At 42.5% G+C, this 16,693-nt stretch overlaps 1 protein-coding gene across 16 annotated transcripts in view; it reads right to left on the bottom strand.

The window, feature by feature from the left end:
• Nucleotides 1-16,693, bottom strand: part of Aopep (aminopeptidase O (putative)) — a 296,983-nt gene that overhangs the window by 255,932 nt on the left and 24,358 nt on the right. For 14 of the 16 annotated variants that reach the window (XM_035443029.1, XM_035443028.1, XM_035443036.1 and 11 more), the window contains one exon: nucleotides 9,676-9,801. The exons of the other annotated variants lie outside the window; for them this stretch is intronic. The gene's annotated coding sequence lies outside the window, so the exon portion shown is untranslated. The remainder of the gene's footprint in view (nucleotides 1-9,675; nucleotides 9,802-16,693) is intronic. 16 annotated transcript variants of the gene reach the window in all.

The raw sequence follows: 16,693 nt of genomic DNA, 5'->3' as shown, positions 1-16,693 counted from the left end.
ACTGGCCCAACAGATACAATAAAATTGAAATAACACCCTGCATTCTATCTGACCTCCACAGATTAAAGCTGGATGTCAAAAAAAAAAAAAAACTACACAAAACTTATAAACTCATGAAAACTAAACAACTCACCATTGAATAAAAAATGGGTCAAGACAGAAATTTAGAAAAAAATTAAAGACCTTCTAGAATTGAATGAAAATAAACATACATCAGATCTAAACTCATGGAACACAATGAAGGTGGCTTTAAGAGGCGAGTTCATAGCTCTAAGTGCCTACATTAAACAACAACAACAAAAAAAAAACTGGAGAAATCTCATACTAGCAACTTAACAAGCACACCTGAAAGCTCTAGAACAAAAAGAAGAAATGACACCAAAAAGGAGTAGATGTTAAGAAACAAACAAACTCCAGGTTGAAATCAGTAAAAGAGAAACAAAACAATACAAAGAATCAATGAAACAAAAGAGTTGTTTCTTTGGGAACATCAATAAGATTGGCAAACCCTTAGCCAAATTAACTAAAAAGGTACAGAAAACATCCAAATAGAATTAGAAATGTATGGATGGAAGTTTCTGTCCCACTTGGTCTCACAGCCCCTTAGTCCCAAATAAACACATAGGGACTTATATGAATTATAAACTGTTTGGCCGATGGCTCAGGCTTCTTATTTGACTAACTCTCTTAATTGTTAACCCATTTCTATTAGTCTGTGTGTCTCCACTTTGTCTTGGATTACTGGTGATGGCCGGCCCTCTTGCTCCATTGGCAACTGCATGGCGTGTCCCTGGAAGCTCCCTGTTTCTTTCTTCTTCCCAGCATTCTCTTCATCTGGTAGCCCCGCCTATACTTCCTGCCTGGCTACTGGCCAATCAGGATTTACTCATCAACCAACAAGGGAAACATATATTCACAGCAGACAGAAGGACATTCCCCATCATCATATGGTTAGCTAGTGGCAAGCTCCATTCTCTGACCTTCAGACAGGCTTTGTTTGTACAAGCAAGATATCACTACAGAAATGAAAAGGGGGATATAACAGACACAGAAGAAATCCAGAGAATCATAATATACTTTAAAAACCCTATTCCATCAAATTGGAAAATCTAAAAGAAATGGATCATTTTCTCCATAGGTACCATTTACCAAAGTTCAGATGAGTAATTTAAACAGGCCTATATAACCCCTGGTGAAATAGAAGCAGTCATTAAAAAAAAAAAAAAGAAAAGAAACCTTCCCAACAACAAAAGTCCAGAGCAAGATGGTTGTAGCACAGAATTCTACCAGAATCCCAAATATGGGTTAATGCCAATACTCCTCAAATTATTTTATAAAATAAAAACAGAAGGAATATTGCATCATAAAAGGAGACCAAGGAGATAAAAATTGAAGAAATCAAAGAATCTTTATTTGCAGATAATATGATAGTATACATAAGTGACTCTAAAAATTCCACCAGGAAACTCCTACAGCTGATAAACACTTTCAGAAAAGTAGCTGGATACAAAATTAACTCACAAAAATTAGTAGCCCCCTTTTACATACAAACGACAAAAGGACTGATAAAGAAACCAGGGAAATAAGAACTTTTACAGTAACCTCACATAATATAAAGTACATTGAGGGTAATTCTAACCAAGTCAAGAAAGACTTGTATGCTAAAAGCATTAAGACAATGAAGATATAGGAAAAGATACCAGAAAATGGAAAGATCTCCTATGCTCATGGATCAGTAGGATTAACATAGTAAAAATGGCAATCCTACCAAAGGCAATCTACAGATTCAATGCAATCCAAATCAAAATTCTAACACAATTGTTCACAGAAAAGACAATTTTCAGCTCCATCTGGAAATATAGAAAACTCCAGGACAGCTAAACAACCCTGAATAATAAAAGAATTGTGAGTGGTATCATTATCCCTAATTTCAAGGTGTACTGCAGAGCTATAGTAGTTAGAAAAGCATGGCATTGGCAAAACAAAACAAAACAAAAAAAAAACAAAAAAAAAAAACCAGACAACAGACAAATTGAAGACCCAGACATAAATCCACACCCCAATGGACACCTGATTATTGATAAAGAAGCCAGAAATATACACTGAAAAGATAGCATCTTCAACAAATGGTGCTGGTGAAACCAGGTGGTTTCATATAGAAGAATCCAAATAAATCCATACTTATCAGTCTACACAAAACTCAACTCCAAAAGGATCAAAGACCTCAACATGAAACCAGATGCACTGAACCTGACAGAAGAGAAAGTTGGGAATAGCCTTGAACTCACTGGCAAAGGAGAAGACATTTTGAACAGAATACCGTTAGTGCAGGCACTAAGATCAACAATTAATAAATGGAACCTCATGAAACTGAAAAGTTTTTGCATGGCAAAGGACACTGTCATTTGGACAAAGTGGCAGCCTACCAAATGGGAGAAGATTTTTACTAATTACACATCTGACAGAGGACTAATATCCAAAATATATAAAGAACTCAAGAAAACCTAGATATCAAGAAAACAACCCAATTAGAATTAGGGTACAAATCTAAACAGAATTCTCAAAAGAGGAAACTCAAGTGTCTGAAAAACACGTAAAGAAATGTCCAAAATCTTTAGCCATCAGGAAAAGACAATCCAAAACTGCTTTAAGGTATCATTTTACACCCACCAGAATGGCTAAGTTCAATAACACAAGTGACAGTTCGTGTTGGTGAGGATGTGGAATAGGGGAACAGTCATCTATTTAAGGTAGAATTGCAAACTTAACAACCACTATGGAAATCAGTGTGATAGTTCCTCAGTGAACTGGAACCAATTTACTACAAGATCCAGCTATACCACTCTTTGGCATATACCTAAAGGATGCTTTTGCTTCATCGTACCATAGACACACTTGATCAACCATGTTCATTGCTGCTTTATTTGTAACAGCCAGAAACTGTAAACAAACTAGATGTACTGGGTGGTTTTGTGTGTCAACTTGACACACACTAGAGTCGTCAGAGGAAGAAGTAAAGGCCTCCTAGAGATCCAGCTGTAAGCCATTTTCTCATTTAGTGATCAGTGGGGGAGGGCCCAGCCCAAGGTGGGTGGTGCCATCCCTAGGCCGCCAGTCCTGGATTCCATAAGAAGGTGGGTGAGCAAGTCAGGAGAAACAAGTCAGTGAGTAACTCCTCTCCATGGCCTCTGCAATAGCTCTTGCTTCTGGGATCCTGCCCTGTTCTGAGTTCCTATCTTGACTTCCTTCAAAGATAAACAGCAATGCTGAAGTGTAAGCCTAATAGACTCCTCCCCAACTTGCTCTTTGGTCATGGTGTTTCATCACTGTAACAGAAATCCTACCTAAGATACTAAATGTCCCTCAACAGAAGAATGGATTTTAAAAAATGTGGCACATTTACACTCGGCCATTAAAAAAAAGACACCATGGCCGGGCGTTGGTGGCGCAAGCCTTTAATCCCAGCACTCAGGAGGCAGAGGCAGGTGGATCTCTGTGAGTTTGAGGCCAACCTGGTCTCCAGAGTGAGTGCCAGGATAGGCTCCAAAGCTACACAGAGAAACCCTGTCTCGAAAAACCAAAAAAGACACCATGAAACTCACAGGTAAATGGATAGAATTAGAAAAAAATCATTCTGAGTAAGGTACCCCAGACCCAGAAAGACAAACGTTACACATTTATTTATATGTAAGTACCGGCTGTTAAGTCAATGATAGCCAAGTTATAACTCATAGAACCACAGAAGGTAGGTATAGAGTAAGAGATGGGGGAACAGATTTCATTACAAAAAAGGAAGTAGACGGTTATAGGTGTGGGTGGGAGGGTACTGGAAGAGAAGGATCAAGTGGGGAGACAACAAGTGGACAAGAAAGGGAATAAGGGGAGAGACAGTTAAAATTCAGGACCATCTGAAGGGTAGTATGGAAACCTAATACAAAGAACATTCCTAAAATATATACATATATAAAGGTGACCTAAAATAAAATCACCAACATTGTTGGGAGACACAGCCCCAACTGGCCATCTGTTCTTATCAGATGAAGCTTCTAGGACCAGGATTGGGTTATATCTTATTGAGTTGTTAGTCAAGGAGGTACCATGGGAATCCCCAGACCACCCAGGCTGTTGCAAAGACTATAGGTTGCTCTCCACAAACTGACAGCAAGGTCCCATTGCTGAAAACAAGACTGACCGACACAACCCATTGAACGTGGAGAAAAAGAGCCAATGCCGTCACCCCTAAGTTCTAGCATCTTTGGTAGAGCAAGGTTCTCTGAATGCTACCAAAAGAGAAACACAAATAACAATCCATACATAAACCCTTTGATCTACAATGCTGTCTTGTCTGCAAGATATGCTCAGATAAAGGTGGCACAAAAGCCTGTGGGAGCAACAAAATGGAACTCTCATACAAGACTGAGACTAGGTAGCCCAGGGACCTAAGTAAAACCAAATACTACTGTCCTTAACAAAAAGTACAATAAGACAATTCCTATTAATATTCTGCTATACCCATACATCACTTCGTTGCTCAGCCATCATCAAAGCAGCTTCCTCTGCAGCAGATGGGAACAAATGCAGAGACCCACAGCCAGGCATTCAGAGAGTGAGATACTTCAGAACACTTAGCCCTCAACTGGATGGATATCTCTATAAAATCCCTCCCCCCATGGTTCAGGGAACCCTGAATATGAGGCGGCAAAAAAAAAGTATAAGAGCCAGAGAAGATAGAGGACACCAAGAAAACAAGGCCTTCTAAATCAACATGATGAAAACCCACATGAACTCACAGAAACCTAAGCAGCATGCACAGACCCTGCATGAGCCTCTGTGTATATGTTCTAGTTCCATTTGCCATTTTTATGTTATTTCTGAGTGTATGAGTGAGTGGGTCTCTAATTCTTGTGCCTTCTCTTAAGCTGTTTTCTTTCTTTTTGTCTGATTTTGATGTGCTAGTTTTTGTTTTATCTCATATTTTATTTTATCATTATCCCTTGAAAGCCTGTTTGTTTTCTAATGAGAGACAGAAAGGGAGTGGATCCAGATGGGAGGAGAGGTGGAGCAGAACTAGGAGTAGCAGGGGAAAGGGAAACCATAGTCAGGATATATTTTGTCAGAAAACATTTATTTTCAATAAAAGAAAAATGTAAAATAAATAAAAAGAACCCACAAATGCTCTCAAAGACAGATAATTCACCAGCTAAAAGATACTTAGATACATATGATCACAGGAGCATAGCCAAATGGTGCTAAATTTGATGAGATAACTTCAGAGTCAGGAAGAAGCTCATGCTAAGTCCATCCACACTACTCTGTGTCTAGAAACAGGATGTTAACTGCAACTTCTTTCACTCCGCTGTTTTGAGATATACACAAGTTGGCCAGCTGTGGTAGAACACACATGCCTGTAATGTTAGTAGCCAGGAGACCGAGGCAGGAAGTTGACAAATTCAGACCAACCTGAGCTATGACTCTAGCCCTAAGCCAGTCTTAAGTGCATAGCTAACCCTGTTCTCAAAACCCAAAAGTCAAACAAAATGAAGAGATGACTTGGGTACCCAATCAGTTTGTTCTTGCTGCTGCCAGTGTCCCCATGTGGACATTCTACAGTCCAGCTTTGCACTCCCCCACTTGTCACTATTTGAATTCTCACATTTTCACCAATTCAGAGACCTACGGTGAGCAGTGCACACCTGCCATCGCACACTCACACTTTCTGGGTCACAATCCCACTGCTTGACATCAATTGTCACACCTACTTTCTTCAGTTTGTTTTTCCTGGTGCAGCTTCTCTGTCCCTTTAGTTTTACTTTGCACTATGGGTTGTCTCTTCTAGACTGCCTCTTAAAATTTAGCTTAAAATTTAAAGTCATTTTAATGATGATAATTCATTCTTTTCATAATATCACATTTGCAGATCTCATGGCATATATGCCCATCAAACTACTTTGGGTTATCTATTTATAATGCTTTCTCTTTTTTTTGCTTGAAGATTATACTTACATGTTTTTAATTTTTTTCTGCATTCCTGTTTTCCTCTGTATTGACTTATCAATAAGTTACACAATCTATTACTTATCCTTAAAATTTCTACTTAAAGTCAGTCTCTAAGCAGCCTTCAAAGTAACACAAGGACCTCAGAAAGTTCAGTCATTCACTTCCTTGCTCCACTCCAGCTGCTGAACACTGGTGCCAACACCTTAGTGCATATTGCTTTCCATGGCTCTCATCCAATATTTTCAGGCCAATATTTACTTGAACAAGTATGTTTGCTCACCTGCTTCCTTACAATATCCGACTCATCCATCCCACTCTTTTGTTCTGTGTTCAGTGCTGTTCTAGTTGTTGCATGACAAATTGACTCTGGAGCTTTGGGTAGTAACCATCTTGTCCTACCCTACAGCTGAGGAATCTGAATTGTAGCCAGCAGGCCCATTCTTCTGCAACTCCTCTATCTTGTCATCCAGTGGTACTCGGAGGACACACCTGTCTGGAAGGTCTGATGACCAGGAAAGTCTACACAACTATCTCACATAGGTTTTTCATGTTTCCGCCAGGGGCCCCCAGAACAACCCACAAGCATGGCATGACCTTTAAGCCTCAAAAGTTATCACTTCTTACTCTTTGTGTGTATGTGTTCTGGGGGGGGGACAGAGAGATTGAGGGAGGGAGGGAGGGAGGGGGGGAGGGAGGGAGGGGAGGGAGGGAGGGAGGGAGGGAGGGAGGGACAGGGAGAGCACAGGTCACCCATACAGGTACAGAAGGCAGAGGCAATGCTAAGCATCTTCCACCACATTCAACTTTATTTTTATGCCTGTGTTGCTGTGTGTGCTGGATAATTCTGTGTCACCTTTACACAAGCAAAAGTCAACTGAGAGGAGGAAAACTCAATTGAGAAAATGCCTCCATAAGATTGGGCTTCAGGAAACCTATAGGGCATTTTCTTAACGATTGATAGGGGAGGGCCAAGCAAATTGTGGGTGGTGCCATCCCTGGGCTGGAGGTCCTGGGTTCTATAACAAAGCAGGCTCAGTAAGCCATGAGGAGCTGGACAGTGAGCAGCCCCGCTGCATGGCCTCTGCCTCAGCTCCTGCCTCCAGGTTCCTGCCCTGTTTGAGTTCCTGTCCTGACTTCCTTCCGTGATGAATAGTACCAAGGAAGTTTAAGCCAATAAACCCTTTCCCCCCCACGTTGTTTTGGTTGTGGTGTTTTATCACAGTGATAGTAACCTTAATTAAAATACTATGAGTGTGTGTACATGTATGTGAACATGTGCACATGCCTGTGCATACACAAGGACCAGAAAAGGGCATCAGATCCCATGGAGTGGGAATTGCATGCCCAGCTTCTTGTATCTGAACTCCAGTCTCCATGATTGTGCAGCAAGTTCTCCTCGTCACTTAGCCCCTTCTCGCAGCCCTCCACCTCTTCATTTTAGACAGGTAGAATCCGCTCCTTTCCACTCTCAGGGCTGGGGATCCAGGCGTCATTTGAGAGATGAATCAAAAGCCAGAACAGATTTAAGGAGAGAGGAATTAGCTCCTAAAGTAGTAAAAGATTACATAGCAGAGGAACATAGGGAGATAGAAGACACTATGAGGATCATTTTAGGAAAATATCGTCTGCTCAATTTCCCATGTCTTTAAGTGAGGAAGAATGTGGTGGTTTGGATGTAATTGCCTGCAATATGCTCACAGAGAATGGCACTACAAGGAGGTGTGGCTTTGTTGGAGGACGTGTGTCATCGTAGAGGTGGGCTTTGAGGTATCATACGTGCTCAAGCCATATCCAATATCTCAGACCACTTCCTGTTGCCTGTGGGTCAAGATGTTGGCTATCAGCTTCTCCAGCCTGAATACCACCATGATGATAATGGACTGAACCTCTGAACTGTTAAGCCTCCCCAGTGAAATGCTCTCCTTTATAAGAGTAGCTGTGGTCATGGTGTCTCTTCACAGCAATAGAAACCTGAACTGTGACAAGGAGGCTGTGGGTGTCAGGTCTTAACTGAATCCTCATTAAATGATGGTGCAGATCCTGAGACTGGCCCCATTCCCACTTAGCACTCCAGACACAGTACTGAAGGTACTCTAAAAAAATGATAAATGGGTGTTTATTGGGGAACAAATACACAGAAAAATACAAAGAACCTAGGGAGCCCTTCTTTGCCCTTCCTACCGAACTGGCTGAGCCACCAGAAAGGGAGGAGCAAAGGAAAGCCACACCTCAAGATTCCCTCTTTCAGCTTCCATCTGCCTGAGGTCAAGACCAAGGGGGTGTGGCCACCATTACAAGTTCCCTGCAAGACTGCTACATGGTACTGTCATATTCTGACCCCTCTTTTTGCTGACATTATTGTTGTCTGTCTGTCTGTCTGTGTGTGTATATATATATATATATATATATATATATATATATATATCTGTGTGTGTTCATACACAAGAAGGCCTCAGAAAATAGGGGCTAGTCTAGCTTAAGTGCTAAATGGAGGGCAAGCTTCCCTCAGGTATATCTGTCTTGAATCTTACACTGCCAACTGTTAGAAGCCCTCTTCCTATACTTGTCAAGATGGCAGCCCATCCCTGATAATCATTAAGACTGAGTACAGGTGGAGTTCGCATTTTTACTTTATTCAAAGTAGAAATTTCCTATAACGCTCCCTCCAAAATGTACACCTTCTTCCTCCGAGAAGTCTCACAAACACTGGCCTGGTGAAGAGCCATGCTTTACAGAGGCGGCTCCCAGCTTTCCAGCCCTTGGAACTTTTCAGCTCATGTCCCTGTCTCCCCAGGGTGGAGATGCTGTTCGCTGATGTCCTTAAAGAGTTAGCACAGTTTAAAGCTCAAGTGTTTAGAAATAGCAGAAACGGTTTGACTTGCATTCAGGATGCTTTCACTTGATTTATGTGGGTTCTAGTACTACAACCCTAAGCTTTTCCCCTTTGCTCTTTATTTTCCTTTGCTTTGAATAAAATACAGTGTTGAACAAGAGAAAACTGTGTCCAGAGTTACCAGGATATTTGGAACTTAAATTCCCCTCGGGGCTGTAACTCCAACCACTCCCCCACATATGTATAAACTACAATAGGGTCTTTCATTGCAGAACTCAGACCCATGAGGCAATTCCATTTATCACTGAGTAAATCATGCAGGAAATGTAGTCAGAGGGGGATTTTACTTTATTCCCTTAACTATAAATAAAAATATGTAACACTTTGCAGGATTGCCGCATGTGGTAGCATGTCACCTTCTCCACCAGACCCTGAACCCACTGTGCGCTTTCAGGAGGCACAGGGTAACTGCCTACAGTTAGCAGCCACATGTGAAAGACCCTATTGTGATGTATCTGAAAAAAATGTAAGAGGAGGAAACAAAGCAGAGCTCTGACTGTCCTGGGAATCTCAGAAAGTAGGCATGGGGATGAGGAGCCTGGGCAGAGTCAGGACTGTCAGGGTTAGGAAAGTGGGTCACCCTCAAGTAGGCTTGACCTCAACCTGGCAATCAGTCAGGGGCTGGGGAGAGGTCTGGGATGTGAACATCAAAACCAGTTGTGTTTTACTCCCACTAGCACAAGCTGACCCTAAATTCTGCGGAAACATGACATGGCATGACAGGATGCGTTTCAGACTTTCTGATGTCAGTGTTTCCCCTGGCTACCCTGGTCACATCAACTCACTGGGAGGCCATTCCTCTTTGCCTGGTGTGTTTGTCCTCACAGTGTCAGCGGTACTGGGCTGCAGAGATCAGGTTGTCCATCAATCTTCAATCCCTCTGACTGTCGTCATGCCCGACATTTGCAGCTCTGCAGTGTGCGACAGAGATTGGATTACGGTGGGATGATCAGTAGAGACTCCTGGGAACAGGGTTCCCTGTGCTTACAGAGGGAAGGAGACTTCACTCTTCCACTTTATTGTCAAGACCCACACCTGCTTCAGGTTCATCAGTCACTCGCCTGCAGCTTGTTTCTTAGATGTGCCATGACAAACACCAACACACCTGTTTCCTGGCACTATCTGGCTGTTACATGTGATCCTGGCTCCATCACACAGTGGATGACATACTGGGCTTCTTTCTTAGTTAGGGTTTTTAATTGCTGTGAGGAGACACCATGACCATGGCAACTCCTGTAAGGAAGCCATTTAATTGGGGTGGCTTGGTTACAGTTCCAGAGGTTCAGCCCATTGTCATCACGATGGGGAGCATAGTGTCCTGCAGGCAGACATGGTGCTGAGCTGAGTGTGCTACATCTTGACTTCTGTTCTGGAAGCTGCTTCTCCCATGGTAAAACACACCTTTTGTATCACATCCCTTCCCTTTTCTGCAACTCAACCTCATCAACTATCAACTTTTAAATTCTATTACTTTGGCTTCTTTGATGCAGCTCATTGACACTGGATGCAACAATGCTCATACTAAGCCAAGACCACCATCACCATGGAGGCCTGCTGCCTGGGTTCCTGTAATTTTTCTAGGTGCTGATCTGGAGAAAGTATCCACCAGAGAAATTCAAGACACGGCATGAAATTGATGGAGCATGACCCCCGCCTCCACAAGGCTCTTCTTCTTTTAAGGTAAATAGGTGTGACACGACTGACTGGATGCTCCAGCTGACCCGTGAGGGACACACAACAAGGACAACACATGCCTTAAAAAACTTTATTAATTGCTGTAGGGGCCATATGTACGAAGAGGTCAAAAAGACAAGTTTTGGGGTCCCCCTGCTTGTATCTGTGGGGCCTGAGGATGGAACTTAGGTTGTCTGGCTGTGATTTTTACTAAGCTATGAAAATTTGGGGACTATTCTACACTGGTGATGTTTTAATGTGTCCTGAGTTTACAGCCTGTACCCAGTCTTTCATCTCCCAAACCCCCAAGGCTTAAGATTCCAAAGCACACCAGTTCCATGTCACAAGGAGAGGGAGGAAGAGAAAAAGAATTCATTACCTGTTTTAAAGAAAAGATGCAAACTTTGACAGTTAAAGCTTGTCTGAACAACTATTTATCTGGATGTGTCAGGCTCTGTTGCAGCCATGGTCCTGTCTCTCTGAATCCACACAGGAACTTTCCTCTTTAAAGCACTAATAACTGCACCATTCACCCTTAACTAGGTACCAGGCTTTGCCCTAATCACTGTCACTACCTTAACTCACTTAGTACTCATTGCAACTATGACATCAGTGTTGTCATTCGTCTTACAGGTATGAGCGCTACAGCACAGGAACTTTACAATTTGTTTAAGGTCACACAGCTGATAACTAAACTAATGGAGTCAACATGAGCTCATAGCCTTCAAGTTCTGACCATCCTCCTCTACCTCCCCAGTGTTGGGATTACAAGCATGGGCCCCACATCTGGTTTGTGCAGTACTGAGAATTTAACTCAGGGTCCAATGAATGTCTGCAAGTACTCTACCAACTGAGCCACATCCCCAGTTCATTTTGCTGTGGTTGTTTGTATGGTTTGATCAGGATGTCTTGCAATCCAGGCTGGCCTTGAAATTGCTATGTAGTAGAGGAAAGTCTTGAACTTCTGATCCTTCCACCTCTGCCTCCTAAGTGCTGGAACTGTTTGACCTTTACGGAAAATGTTAAAATAGAAAACCATCCTACATGAAGGGCTTTGGCAATGCAGACCACACACTTGTGGTGTGGAAGGGCCTGCTGAGATCCATGTTCAGCATGACACAGAGGCCTGTTTTGACCTCCTGGTAGAGTCAATTCAGAATTGGTAAGCACAATTGCAGAGTTTCAGATCTTTACACTGCTCTACATTCATTATCCCTCTAGTCTCCAAACAACATCTGCAGGCAGCGATCACATCAAGTAAAGGCAGAAGCTAATGAAAGTATGGGCAGCCTGTAGCCAGTCTTGGGAACAGAGAGAAGAATGGAGGTGGTTCAGATGTGTGGGGTGGAGGCAGACCTGCTCCTGCTGGAGTGGAGGAGTCAGACCAGGAAGGTGCAGCCAGAGGAGTCTTTGCCACTCTGGTAGATAGGGCTAGCCAGAGTGAACCAATGTGGGACACACACCTGGAAAGGAGCTCTCAGTTCTGTGAGACTGAATTATAAAATTATTGTGTATTTATTTACATATTTACTAAGTATTATGTAGTAGTATACAGAATGTTATTCTTCTCTCACACAATACATCCTGACCACAGCTTCCCCTCCCTCTGCTACTCTCAGTTCCTCACCACACCGCCCTCTCTCCTAGATCCACTCTGCTGTTTCCCTTCAGAAAACAGCAGGCCTCCCAGGGATAATCAACCAGACACAGCACAACAAGATACAAGACAAGGCGCAAACCTTCATAGCAGGACTAGAGAAGCAACGCAGTAGGAAGAAAAGGGTCCCAAGAGCAGACAAGAGTCAGAGACACTCACCCCCACTCCACTGTTAGGCGTCTCACAAAAAACACCAAGCTAACAACTATAATATGTATGTAGAGGACCTAGCTCAGACTCCATGATTGCTACGTCAGTCTCTGTGAGCCCCTATGAGCCCTGCTTAGCTGATTCTATGGGTTGTGTTCTCCTGGTGTCCCCAACCCCTCTGGCTCCTACAGTTCTTCCTACCCTTTTCCTTAGCGTTCCCTGATCTCCAGGGGAGGCACCTGATGGAGACCTGCAACTTGGGCACGCTCTCTACCTAATGCATGGCTGTGGGGTGAGACTAAATTTTATGGTGATCTGGGATGCAGGTTGGATCATGCTGTCATCTCACTCATCCTCGATTTCTTGTCCTTTTCTTTAGTTCACTGGAGACTAATATGTGGCACAGTTTCCCATAGTGTTGGGTGTTGCACATTCAGCCCCGAGCCTCTGAAAGGCACATCAAACAATCACTATCTTTATTTTCCCTCCCATCCAACACCACACCTATTTACTGTCTGCCACCAGGAATGTGGCACTGGATTGCACACCCTAAATGTAAGGAGTGACAAGACCTGACACCTATCAGACAAAAAGTGTGTTTTAGTTGTAATCTAGTAAAATTCCACTATGCAACATTGTAGCCCCTCAAACAGCATGTTTCATGCTTACATTCCACAAGCTGTTACACTAGAACCAAGCACCTAACACTGACTATCATGTGGCTGATGATGGTGATGAATTCTGTGTATATGTTTTTCTTATTGTTTGATGAACAAATCATTGTTTGGCTAGTGACCAGGCAGGAAAGATAGGCAGGGCTACCAGATGTGGAGAATTCTGGGAAGCATAGGCAGAAAGGAGTCGTCATGTGAGCCCAGGAAGATGCACACCAAGTGTTCTCGGGTAATATTAGACCATGTAGAAATACACAGCTTAGTAGTTATGGGTTAATAATTATGACAGAGCTAGTCAATAAGAAGCCCAAGCCACCGGCCAACAGTTTCATAATTAACATAGCGTCTGTGTGTTTATTTGGGGCTGACACAGCTGTGGGACCAGGCTGGCGGGAAAGAGTGCTCGTTACATGTGGCATTCCATGCTTCCCAACTGGGCAAAACACAATTCACAAAACATTTTTTAATTCCATACACTAAAAGTGGGCACTCTGGGAGTCAGATGATGGTGCAAAGGTGTTAAGAATGGAAAATTGGGGAAATAAATCCATTTTTAGGCACAGGCATAGCCTTGCTGGCTGACACCAATACAAAGGATGGTTTCCACAAAGTAGCTCTGGGGTGGACAAAGAGGTCATCTGAACCTCTTCAGCAGGAAGACCACCCAGTTTGCAGGGCATTCTTTCTGAAAGCCTTCAGAACCTAAGTAGTCTAAGTAACTTCGAAGTGCTCTGCCCACAGGGACTCAAAATCAATAACCACTGAAGATTTTTGTGGATATAATTCAATCAATGCAGCTTCAAAAATGAAAGAACTGATTTGACAGTTAATGATTTATCAGACTCCCCACCCCAGCTTTTTGATAATGGATAAAAATTAACAAAATATTCAAAACTCTGTTAGAAGACCTAATGTAATTTATTTTTGTCTATAAATATTCACACTGAAAAGAGGTCTAGAGCAATAAATAGGGTTGGGGTACAGAATCGGCATAGTAAAAATAAAGACATTGGGAAAGAATTATATAGACAAAAATATCAGGTTTTTCAGTAAGATTACCTCTTCAAGAAATGCTGAGAAATTCCATTTTAAAAGCAGCTAACTGTGACACGGGAGCAGGAACAGAACATGGAAATATTTCCAGTGTTAGTGACAGCTGCTGTTACACAGTGATAACAGCTACACCAGCTCCAAGAACAGATTTTATTAGCAAAAAGAAATTAAAGATTGAGATTTGCATGCCAATTCCTCCTCCCAAACACAAACCCCTCTAAACACATTTATGGAATCGTCTGGTGGAAAAGTCCCCAATATATTTGTTTTAAAACAAGAAAACCCACCCAAATGTTCATCATCTGATAAATGGTTACACAAAGTGTGTTCTAGATACAATGGAATATTATCCAGCAATAAGAATAGGAGTGCTGAAGAGATGGCTCAGTGGTTAAGAGCATTGGCAGCTCTGCTAAAGGTCCTGAGTTCAATTCCCAGCAACCACATAGTGGTTCATAGTCATCTATAATGGGATCTGATGATCTGATGCCCTCTTCTGGTATGCAGGTGTATATGCAGATAGGGTACCATATATATATATATATATATATATATTATATATATATATATATATGGGGAGGGAGAGAAGAAAATTATTTGAAGTTGGTCAGTGCATGTCTTTAATGCCGGCAGTCAGGAGAGAGACAGGAAGATCTCTGTGAGTTCAAGGCCAGTCTGTTCCACAGAGTGAGTTCTAGGACAGCCAGGGCTACACAGAGAAACCCTGTCTCGAACAGCCAAAGAAAACCAAACAAAAAACCTGAAGTGCTGATGGTGCTCAAAATGGATAAACCTTGGAGGCACTGTGCTAAGAGCAAAGTAAGACCCAAAGGTCTAACTCTACTACACAGATACCCATGGTGGCAAATACACAGTGACAGAACAGCCTAAACAGACGCCGTGCACTAGGAGTGAGAGAAATGAGGAATGACTGTGCCAGGCCACCATGATCCCTTCTGGGGTCATAAAAGTGTTGTCGGCTTACAGTGGGGACTGTGCAGTTCTGCGGAGTCACTGAAGCCACCAGACCTTAAAGCAGTGGCTCTCAATCTTCCTGATGCTGCAGCCCTTTAATACGGTTCCTCATGTTGTGGTGACCCCAACTACAACACTGTTTTCATTGCTACTTCATAACTATAGTTTTGCTACTGTTGTGAACTGTAAAGTAAACATCTGTCTTCTCTGACAGTTTTAGACCCCTAAAGGGGTTGTGACCCACAAGTTGAGAACCACTGCCTTAGTGGGGAAAATCCTGTGGTGTGTGATTATGTGCAGGGGGTAGGGGAACAGCTATTTCATCAGAGGTTGGTGTGAGTTCGCTTATTTGACCTTCAGATAAGATCAAAGCCCTGATGCAGTATGCAAACTGCCCACGCGAGCGCACACACACTGCTGCCATCAGCTTATACTTTTAAGGGATGTTTAAAAGAGATGCTAATTTGCAGTGGTATCAATGGCTGCAGAAAAAGACAAGGATGGCTTCTGTGACAACCTCTACTCCCACTCCCCCCCCCCCCAAAAGTAACAGCCTACAAAGGAAGCCATCAAAGAGAACGCTTAAACTGTGATAAGGATGTTGAAGTGTTCATCTCCACAGCTGAGGGCTTTTGGCACGGGTTCAGGTGAGAAAGGGCTCAGTGTTCTTTAGGGGATGGCCACTGGGAGTTTGACCATGCTCCAGTGATACATTGGGCAACACTAGTTGGACTTGTTCTTTTTGCTTTATTTTGGGGGGGGCACAAAGGGGCAGACATGGGAGGACTGAGAAGTAAGTATGATCAGGGTGCGTGATGTGAAATTCCCAAATAACCAACAAAAAATATTATGTTTGAAAAATATATCTGACATGACTTACTACCTACACCAGCACAAATTAATAAAAACAAAACAAAACAAAACAAACCAAGAGAGAAAGAGAGATGTGTAACCTTGAATGGGAATTTGCTGTTAATAAAGCAAGCTCTCTGTTGCTGCTATTGATGCATAACATACTGCTATTATTGGTCTTTTTATATAAATATACATACATACATACATACATACATACATACATACATACATACATACAAAATAAAGCAAGCTCTCAAGTCCCTATCTCCTTCTAACATGGCATAGTGTTTTAAACTTCCTAATTTATTTTACCTATTGTTTTGAAGACCTTTAGAGGCTGGAGAGGGGGCTGTGGGGCTCAGTGCCTGATGCTCTCCCATGGGACTGAGTTTGATTCCCAGCACCCATTTGAGGCTCACAATAGCCTTGCACTTCAGATCCAAACAATCCCATGCCTACTTGCTTTTGAGCTCCAGAGGCACCATACTCGTGTGTGCAAACACACTCATAAACAGTTAACACTTGATAGCCTTGAGTGTGCAAATGCCAGTCACACGTCGCCACTTTCTTCAATGTGTTTGCCTCCTGCACACACTCTGTTAACACTCATTTTCTAACTCCACTTAATGACTGAATTGCTCAGCTTTCTTCACCTTAGGAGATAATAAACATGAAATCACAGGTTGGATTTGCTCACTTGTTTTTCCTGCCATACATTAAAGTACAAAAGACCTTAAAATAAATTTGATATTGCCATAATCTACT

The sequence above is a fragment of the Cricetulus griseus genome, chromosome 3, assembly GCF_003668045.3.
Source record: "Cricetulus griseus strain 17A/GY chromosome 3, alternate assembly CriGri-PICRH-1.0, whole genome shotgun sequence".
Lineage (NCBI taxonomy): Eukaryota > Metazoa > Chordata > Mammalia > Rodentia > Cricetidae > Cricetulus > Cricetulus griseus.
The sequence above is the reverse complement of the archived record's forward strand: the minus strand, read 5'-3'. Positions and strand labels throughout refer to the sequence as shown.